Genomic DNA, 9,884 nt, shown 5'->3' on the forward strand with positions numbered 1-9,884 from the left:
ACCCTCCTCCCTGCCACTCTCCCCCCGCCCCAGCAGAAGAAGGGGTGTTAAACTGGGGGTGAGGGGACGAGCAGCTGGGGCGGAAAAGGGAAGACCAGGAATGTCCTCTCATCCAAAAGCGCGTGAGAGAGAGACCGACTTGGACCCGGCCCCGTGCCATTGATTTCCGTACAGTCTCTTTCCTCTTTGCATCCTTCCTTCATCCAAGGAGAACCCCTTCTCCAGGCACGCGTCTGCGGCGCTGGTTGCTCACTTAGTGGCGGTAGGACCACTGGAAGAATAAATCGCACCCACGCGGTGCGAGGAGTGGCGGGGCGCAGGCTGACGCCGCGTGGCTCCACACGATAGGCCATCGTGGATGCAGGGCACCTCGAGGGGCGCGTGTTGGTCCCTCTCCAGCCTCGCTGTTCTGCGTGGTGCCCAGGACCCGTTCCTCGGGTCTGCTGCGGGTTTGCACCCCGATGCATAGAACCTCTCCCTCCACCCTGCGCGCCGGGACCTCGGTGTCTCTCCAGCGATGCGGTGGCGGCGCTCCAGGCTCCCACCTTCTCCATCAGCTGCTCCCCGGCGGGTCGGGGTAATGAGCTGCCCCGCGACTGGCCCCACGCCATTGTGTGCGCGCCGGGGCGAGGCCAGGTCTCTGCGGTGCGGTGGAGGGTGACCGCGCGCGCCGCTGCGACCCTCGCTTCACACCTGCTCCCCGCCCCCGGCCGGCGGCGCGGGCGTGGCCTCCCCTCCCCGCGGGAGGAGCCTCAGCTGGGGCAGCACTTGGTAAAGAGGCCGTGGAGAGGACGCCCGCGGCCGAAGGAGGCACCGTAAATTTGGAGCAGATGCGGCCTGACAGTCAGTCACCCAGCTCTGGGCTGCGGGGGAGGGCTCTGCTCCGCGCCCACGCCCCTCTGCTAGTCAGCAGCTGAGTCCCGCGGACTCCACACCTAGGTGACCCGGGACATAGGACATATGGAGCCTGTCTCCCACTCCCTTGCATCTGTCTTGAGCTTTTTGTGTCCTCACCGCTGGGAGAAGAAAGGGGGGGAGGAGAGATGCCTATATTCACCCATTTCTTTCTAAAAAGAGTGAGCGGTTTCTTCAGATGACAGTGTGACAAAGTCTGCCACCCTGGTCCTGGGTTGTCACTTTGTGACAGCAGCCGGAGAGAGCTAGGGAAGATAGAAGTACGTTTCGATGTGTAATGCCCATTTTAAGCTAGAAACACAAGTGGGGAGGCAGAGAACAAACTGGATGGGGGTGAGCGTGCGCAAAGAGGACTGAGGAAAAATATTAAGAACTAGTACTTGCTGTAGTATATTAACGTACCGTGATACTGTGCATTTAAATAGCAAAGCAGTGTCTCCATCTAACAGAGCAAGGGGTGGGGGGGGGGGGGTTGCCTCTGCGACTGGGCACACTTTCCACTCTTCCACACTACTAGAGGAGTGAGTCTTCCATGGGTCTTGAAGGGATGGGGGTGGTGGAGCTAAGGACACTGGGGTGGACACAGTCCCAGTTACTTGTTCTGGACACCGTAGGAGTCCCTCTCCAAAACAATGTGAAATGAAGCCTGGGTCTATGGCTTCTGCATAAAGATCTTGGTACCATAACTGTCTCACCAAGGCTGATTTAGAGGTTATGTTCACAGCAATGGTGGTGTTGGCAAAAACCCTCTGTGGTGACCCCATGTTTTCCTGTTTGGGGCTGTTTTGTTTTCTCTACCACTCTAGGTTGGCTGGTGGGCACCTTGGCTCTCCCCTTCCCTCCCACTCCCAGAAGTCTCCAGGTCTGAGACTTTCTGCCAACGGGGGTCAAAATTTAGTTTGCATCAAAATCGCCTGGAGGTCCGCACACCCACAGTTTCCGATTCTTTCATCTGGTGCAGGGCCAGGGGATGTGCACTTCTGAACGCCGCCCAGTGGCCGCCAGGGTAAATGCTGTTGTAATGGCGTCCTCACTGTAGGAGTTTAGCTAGCAAGGAAGAACCTGCTGCTGAAATAGGTGGGATCTGAAGTACTTGCTTATCCAGTCCGGGAGAAGCTGCAGCAGTTTCTCCCTCAGGAAGGACCCACAGGCTAAGACTTGGAAGATCTGGTGTGTGTATGTGTGTGTGTGTGTGTGTGTGTGTGTGTGTGTGTCTGTGCATGTGTCTATGTCTGTGTGTTTAGAGATTCAGCACTCCTTCTAATAGACTCATGATTCTCTGTTGTCCATAGCCTTTCAAAGCGGGCCATGGTGGTGCATGCCTTTAATCCTTGCACTCAGGAGGCAGAGACAGGAAGATCCCTGCAAATTTGAGGTTAGTCAGGGCTAGGACAGCAGGACTACATAGAAATACCCTTTCTCAAGACACAAACAAATAAAAATATAACCCCAAACAACAACAACAACAAACCCCACAGCCTTTCAAAGGGACAAGGGGAAGCATGATTTATTTTTTTAATTTGGTCATCTAACCATTTTGTCAACGAAACAGGAGGGGCGTGGTCCTCACATTTTTGCTTGTAAATTGACTAACAAAGGTTATAGGACGTAAGGACAACTCGGTGTATGAATGAACTTCAGAAAACCTTGACACTTATACGTCCCCTGTCTGCTGCTTCTGGCAGATCTGAAACACTTTGAAGGTGACTTAAGAGATTGAGTTTCAGCTTTCTACTGAAAAATTTTCCCTAAGGTATCAGCATTATTATAGTCAGTAAGGAGCCTTTGGCTTGTGGTAAGTAATGCCAGAGTTAACAAAAAGTAAAATAAAAATTAAATTTAAAAATTTGTCTAAAATAAGCATTGGCTGAGAAAGCGAGAGGCTTTCCATTTCTTGCCACCAGGTGGCAGACCTTGCCTCATTAATGAGTTTCATCCCCAGAGCTAAACCCTAGCCTAAACTCAGCTCAGCACCAGGGCAGAAAGGGCTGTTTCTGTACTTAGTCGGGAACTGAGGCACGGAGTTGAAAATGCTGCAGTATCTGCTGCCAAGATACCCAAGGCATCCTGTGATGTCTCATCTGTGAGAGTGGGGTGACACATGCTTGCTAGATTTTCCTTGTAAATGCCTAAGAAAATGAACTTAACTAAGAACAACGAAAGACTCTAGTTTCAAACTACCAGATCCTGGAGCCACAAAAATGTGACTCCCTTACGAGTTAGTGAGCACACAGCTTCCCTGACTTCCCTAAACTTGCTTCCAACCCATGTCTGTCAGTCACTCTCTTATTTCTTACATGTTCTGTTGCCTGGCTTCAAATTTCCTCAAACTGGAAAGCAGAGCTTTTGTCTAGGGTTTCCTGGGAGAGGCTGCTGGGGTGGGGTGGGGGAGCTTCTTCCCATTGATGGCCGTTCTACAGGTGTGCAGCTGGAGGGGCTCCCTTCAAAGACCTCTGCTCAGGTGAGGCTGGGACTCTTGTCCTCCAGAAAAAAACAAAACAAAGCAAAACACAGGACAAATACGGGCATGAGGCATAATTAATTGGAGTTTGCTAAGAAAAAGATTTAGTATGGATTTAGGCATAGGAGGAGGGGGCAGGAAAGTATGGGTGGGATGGGTTTAAGACAAGGATAGTTGTATACACTCAAGGCAAAGGTGGGTATAGACTTCTCAAGGTTAATAGCTATATTTAGGTTTTTTTTTTTTTTTTTTTTTTTTTTTTTTGAGACAGGGTTTCTCTGTAGCTTTGGAGCCTGTCTTGGAACTCACTCTGTAGCTCCAGCTGCCTCTGTCTTCTGAGTACTGGGATTAAAGGCCTGTGCCACCAGTGCCTGACTTTGAGACAGGGTCTGTCTGTATAGCCTAGGCTGTCCTGAAACTTGCTCTGTAGACCAGGTTGGTCTTGAACACAGAGAACTGCCTGCCTCTACCTCCTGAGTGCTGGGATTAAAGGTATTTGCCACTATTTCATGGCTTAAATTTCTTAATAAAAGGCAGGTATATTAGCTCCAATATCAGCTAGAGGAAGGCAGAGGTGGAGAGATCAAGAGGTCAATGGAGCACACAGAGACTCTTTACTTTTCAATCATAAGGGTACAGGGCCCCCTTCCATCCCTAAGTTCCCTTTCTTTTTTTTTCTTTTTCTTTTTTTGTTTTTTGTCAAGACAGGGTTTCTCTGTATAGCCCTAGCTGTCCTTGGATTTACAGAGATTTGCCTGCCTCTGCCTCTTGAGTGCTGGGATTAAAGTTGTATGCTACCACCACCTAGTTGTTTCCAGACCTTTTTTGCTATTGTTGTCACATTTTCTTTTGAGGCAGGGTCTCAAAGTTGCCCATGCTGCAACTCACTCTGTCTCTGTCTCTGTCACTCTATCTCTGTCTCTGTCTCTGTCTCTCTCAGCACATGGCTCTCTGCCAACAATGGTCTCCAGTCCAAAGTGTTTCTTTGCTCCGGGTAGCCCATACTCACTGTGACATCTCCCTGTGAATCTTATGGTTAAAGACATTGCTACCAGGGCCCAGAGGAAAGACCATAAGAAGACTAAAACTGCGCACATTTGAATTTTTTCTATTCGAGCTGCTGAAAGAGTCTGTCTAAATATATTTATGGAATGCCTGCAGGCGACATAGCTTAGCACTTCACCCTTCATTGAAAACCCATTAAAACAATTACCAGGTCATGCTTAGAAACTTTTTTTTAACAAAGGAATTTTCTTAATTGCTGGGTTGGTAGGAACTAATTTGAAATGCAAAAACTAAAAATCTCCTTTGAACTAAGCAGGTCCTATGTAAACCATGGCACACTACAGATAATATATGTGAATTTGTTCCTATGTCTAGACGCATAGACTTAAAGGCTGAAGCCCTAATGGTTCTACCATGTACATATAAGGAAAGAAGGGTTGAAGGCTGGTGAATCATCGTATGCTAATGCCCCAGAGTTAAATGTTTACCTAGAAGGTTAGAGGCTATTAATGACCCCAGTAAATAAACTGTTCACATCTATAACAGTCATGGAATGTCATACCCTCATGCCTTCACGCCAGGAAACTAGGCTTGGGAAACAGCCTGCTTTTCTTGACCAAGGTAAAAACAGATTCTCAGAAGCCAACAGATGGCCTTTGAATTGGATTTATAAATGTAAGGCAATGTTATAAGCATTTTTTCCATTATAAATTTCAACTGTTATTAGCATATGCATATATTCAGTTGGTTGTATCTTCTTTTGATTATTTATTTTATGTTTGATTATTAGTCTCACAAGCTTGTCTGTGTGCCATACGCATGCCCGTTGCTGGAGGAGGTCAAAAGAGGGCATAGATCCCCTGCAACTGGAGTTATGGACAGTTGTGAGCCACCACAAGATTGCTGGGAATTTAAACTCGGATTCTCTGCAAGAGCAAGTGCTTATAATTGCTGAGCCATCTCTCCAGACCTGTCCTTTCCCAATGAGCTAACAAGACATTTACATTGACCACTTCAGGTCCAAGGATAGAAATTTCCCCCATAAGAGTTTTCAGGCCACCCACCTTTACATGGGTGCCATTGCGATGAGCAAGTATGTGGTGGAGAGATGGGAGAGAAAGGGAAGCCAAACCTTCATGCATTGTGAAGAGAGGTGGAACTGGAAAGGCCACTGTGGTGAGGGACAGCCTGATGTGAGTAGCTTGCACTGCCACCTGAGTCCGTGGTGATGTCCTATAGCTGTTGAGGATCATGTCTGGGTCTGTGGCCCTGCCAAGTGGTCTTTGTCGATATCCATGGCCCATACTACCACCAAAGGCCTGTGGACATTTATGGTCTGGGCTGTCACCGGTGGCCATGTTGATGTCTGAGGACTTCACTGAGCTGGTCCTGCCCATCACTGGCCACTGCATGGGGGCAACATTGGTGAGGTGGATGCAGAAGACCTGGTCCTGCCCCTCCACAGGCCAGCATTGGAGAGCTGGCCCCATGGTGTGAGCGTCATGAGTTCTGGAGAGCTGGCCCCACCTCTTGCCTGGGCAGAGCTGGAGGCCTGGCCCTAGTGGCTTGGGCTAGGAAGAACTGGAGGGCTGACCAACACAGCTAACGTAGTCCCAGGCCTAGATTAGGGCTTTGAGTTGCCCCACCCCAACATCCACTCCATCTGTGAGCTGCCATGAAGGGACAGGTCCTACATGATCTCAAAGCTGCATGATCTCCATGACTCAGGGCAAGAACAGGATGTCAGAGAGGAGTCCCAGTGAGGATTTAGTGTGGATGCTATAACAGAAGCCAGAGGCCTCAAATCAGACCAATGGCTCATCGCAATGAACATTTTCAAGAAAGCTGTCTGAACAAAAGGGTCTGCTGTGTAACTCACTGTGACATGCCAAAGCTTCCATGATGAGATTATTTTTTTAATTTTTTATATTTTCTTATTTTTTACTTTCCTTTAGGGGGACTGTTTACCAGGGTGAAGGGTGGTTATAGAAGAACTGGGAAATGAGTAGAATTGTGGTACATGTTGTAAAACTCACAAAAAAATAATAAAAATAAATTTAAAAATGTTTTCAGTATTTGAGCCAGGTAGTGGCGTATGCCTTTAATCCCAGCATTTGGAAGGCAGAGGCAAGAGGACCTCTGGGAATTCCAAGACAATCAGGGTCACACCGAGAAACCCTGTCTAGACAAACAAACAGAAAACAAACAAAATAACAACAACAACAACAAAAGAGGGACAGCAGGAACCTGTTGCTCTTCCAAAGGATGCAAATTCAAATCCCAGCACCTAGGTCAGGAGTTCATAAATGCCTGCAATTTCAGCTTCAGGGGATCCAGTGCCCTTTGCTGACCCTTGTTGACACCAGTAGACAACACACACAAACACACATACACACGTGCACACATGAATAAAATAAATGTTTTTTTTTTTAAAAGAAAGATAGTATACTAGTTGAACACAGTGGTGTGCACTTGAAGTCCTGGTCATTAGGAGGCTGAGGCCCTGAGTGCTGTAAGAAAACAGGCTGACTGCAGGCATACACACAGATGGAATATTGTATACATAATAAATATTTAAAGAAAAAAAAAGAAAAGAAACAGGCTGAGCAAACTTGTAAGTAGCTCTCTTCCATAGCATCTGCTTCAGTTATTGCCTTGAGTTCCTGCCCTGACTCCTCTGGATGATGGACTATAGCGATAAGATGAAATAAACCTTTCATCTCCAAGTTGCTTTTGGTCATGGCATTTTGTCACAGCAATAGAAACCTTAAGACAACCACAATTCAAACAAACAAGCAAGCAAGGTGCATTTTTCTCCTGTAATCAATAGGGAACTGTGGTGAGTAACTTCAGTAAAACTGCATAAATTTGGGGGCTGGAGAGATGGCTCAGTGGTTAAGAGCACTGCCTGCTCTTCCAAAGGTCCTGAGTTCAATTCCCGGCAACCACATGGTGGCTCACAACCATCTGTAATGAGGTCTGGTGTCCTCTTCTGGCCTGCAGACATACACACAGACAGAATATTGTATACATAATAAATAAATAAATAAATAATAAAAAACTGCATAAATTTAGAGCAGATACTGAAATCAGGCCATTCCAAGCTCAGAGCTCAACTCTTGCATTTCCAGTACTATGGTATCATGATTATTTTAAGTCAGAAACACAGACAAGTATGTTTGTGTCTTTCCTGCAATTTGCCAAGTTGTCCCAGTTTTCAGGATAGCCAGCCAACCAAGGTGCACAGGTTCGTTTATTGATGGGAGACATGTCTTGGTACTGCAACCAGCATGAGAGACACAAGACTAGGCAGCCAGCTGTGTTTGTCATTTCTTAGTTTAGCAAGTTGTTTGTTCTGCAGTTCCTGTTTACTGGGGCAATATTATATCCTTCACAGGTCTCTGACGGAGTTGAAGACTAGATAGTTATAATTATAGTTTTCCTTGTTACCAAATGCAGAAAAGAAACTCACAGGGCTGGAGAGATGGCTCAGAGGTTAAGAGCATTGCCTGCTCTTCCAAAGGTCCTGAGTTCAATTCCCGGCAACCACATAGTGGCTCACAACCACCTGTAATGAGGTCTGGTGCCCTCTTCTGGGCTGCAGACATACACACAGACAGAATATTGTATACATAATAAATAAATAAATATTAAAAAAAAAGAAACTCACAAAAGAGAAGTAAAGTGTAAAAGGTTCAAAGACACAAAAGGATAGTTTTGGGTTGGTAATACAAGTTAGAATAAAAAGTAAATTAGGAGGGCCGGAGAGATGGCTCAGCGGTTAAGAGCACTGACTACTTACTCTTCCAGAGGACCCGGGTTCAATTCCCAGCACCCACATGGCAGCTCACAACTGTCTGAAGATCCAGTTCCAGGGGATCTGACACCTTCACACCAATGCACATAAAATAAAGTTAAATTTAAAAAAAAGAAAGTAAATTAGGTACAAAACTTTGGACTCACAGGGATAAGATAGATAGTGGAGTATTTTCTCTAAATTTGCTAAATACAAATGGACTGGATATTGTAACTGTAATTCTTACTTGAAAACTGTGTTTGTTACATATAGTTTTACTATGTTTGTAATTCTTACTTGATAGCTGTCTTTTAAAAAAGGTTTATTTAACTTTTTAAAATTTTATGTGCACTGGTGTGAAGGTGTCAGATTCCCTGGAACTGGATCTTTAGACAGTTGTGAACTGCCATGTGGGTGCTAGGAATTGAACCTGGGTCCTCTGGAAGAGCAGTCAGTGCTCTTAACCGCTGAGCCATCTCTCCAGCCCCTGATGTTTTTTATTATATAGTTTTATTGTTAAGTTAAACCTTCTTTTTAATTAGACAAAAGGGGGAAATGTTATGAAATAATCATTTTGTACACTGTGAAGATGTGTCTTTGCCAAGGCACCTTCTGATTTGTTTAATAAAAGAGCTGACTGGTAGTTAAGCAGGAGGTATAGGCAGGGCAGTCAGACAGAAGACACTGGGAGGAAAAGGGACAGAGTCTCCAGAGTTGTAAGAGACACAGAGAAAGGCAAGATGAGCATGCTGTGTTGAAAGAAGGTACAGCCACATGGCAGAGGGTAGATAAGAAAAATGGATTAATTTAATGTGTAAGAGTTAACTAGTAACCAGCCTGACCTATTGACTGAACATTTATAATTAATAATAAGTCTCTGGGGGCTGGAGAGATGGCTCAGAGGTTAAGAGCACTGGCTGTTCTTCCAGAGGTCCTGGGTTCAATTCCCAGCAACCACATGGTGGCTCACAACCATCTATGATGAAATCTGGTGCCCTCTTCTGGTGTGCAGGCAGAGTGCTGTATACATAATAAATAAATCTTTAATAAAAAAAAAGAAAAATAATAAGTCTCTGAAGAGTTATTTGAGAGTGGCTGCCAAGACACAGAGAAACTCAGCCTACAATTTACTCTAATCATAATTACTAACACTCCCAAGTCATACATTCTCTCTCTCTTCTCTCTCTCTGCATCATAGCAACTGCAAAGGGTTAAAGAGACCCTAGCAGAGCTCAAAGGGTTTCAAGTAGAGACTTAAAGAGCCACTGCAGGTATAAGATAATAATTTGGCTATGGGTGTGTTGTGAGATATTTTGATCACACTTTGACACTCCCAAGACTACCAATAAAGTTTATATTGAATCAGAAGTTGGAGCTAGCTACCAGCTGACCAAAAATTAGCCATAGAGATTTTGGAGGACCCAGGACATATAGAGAGACACAGGAAGTAGTAGAGAGGGGCTTAGAAAGAGGCTTGGTCTTTTGGGTTTAGGAAAGAGAGAGGAGGTCATTGGTTGATTCTTTGCTGTTTCTCTGATCAATGAGGTTTTTACCCTGATATCTGACTCCCAAGTTTTCATTGATAAAAGAATAATTAGATAAATGCTTCAGATATGTGTCTCCCCCACCCAACCTGCAGAGAAGCTGTTACTGCTACTGAGTCAGGCCACAGGCTGAGAGTTAAGTTGCAGAAGCAGAAAAGGTTGC

Source organism: Microtus oregoni, unplaced genomic scaffold (assembly GCF_018167655.1).
Source record: "Microtus oregoni isolate MIOR12 unplaced genomic scaffold, Mior012 000008F_ref0000371, whole genome shotgun sequence".
Lineage (NCBI taxonomy): Eukaryota > Metazoa > Chordata > Mammalia > Rodentia > Cricetidae > Microtus > Microtus oregoni.